The following is a 579-nucleotide window of genomic DNA, read 5'->3' on the forward strand; positions in this document are numbered from 1 at the left end:
CGTTATGTTAAGGGGCTGGTAGAGGGAGCAGCAGCAGCAGCAGCAGCAGCAGCAGCAGCAGCAACTGCAGCAAGAACAGCAGCTGCTGCTGCAGCAGGAGCTGTAGCAGCAGCAGCAGCAGCAGCAGCACCTGCTGCTGCTGCAGCTGCAGCACGGATGAGGATATTAATGTATGAAGTTAATAATTCTCGAGTTAATGTATTTAATATATTAAATATATTAAATTATATATTTAATATATTATTATATTATATATATATTATATATATATTTATATATATTATATTATATATTTAATTTATTATTAAATATATTAAATTAATTATATAATACTAGAAAATGATGAATGCAGATTGATGCAGTATATATGCCGCCGAAGCAGCGGCTATATTAAAACATCTGTGTATTTTATATTTATATAAATATAAATATTATTTATATAAATATAAATATTATTTATATTTATATATATATTGTCTATACTAAGTTTATTCTACTTTGGCTGTTCTTTCTATGCTGCTCGTTTCAGGTGTACGTGCAGCTCAGGGTGGAAACACCGTTTTTTTTTTTTTTTTTTTT

This window comes from Eimeria mitis, genomic scaffold (assembly GCF_000499745.2).
Source record: "Eimeria mitis Houghton genomic scaffold, Emh_scaff1594, whole genome shotgun sequence".
Lineage (NCBI taxonomy): Eukaryota > Apicomplexa > Conoidasida > Eucoccidiorida > Eimeriidae > Eimeria > Eimeria mitis.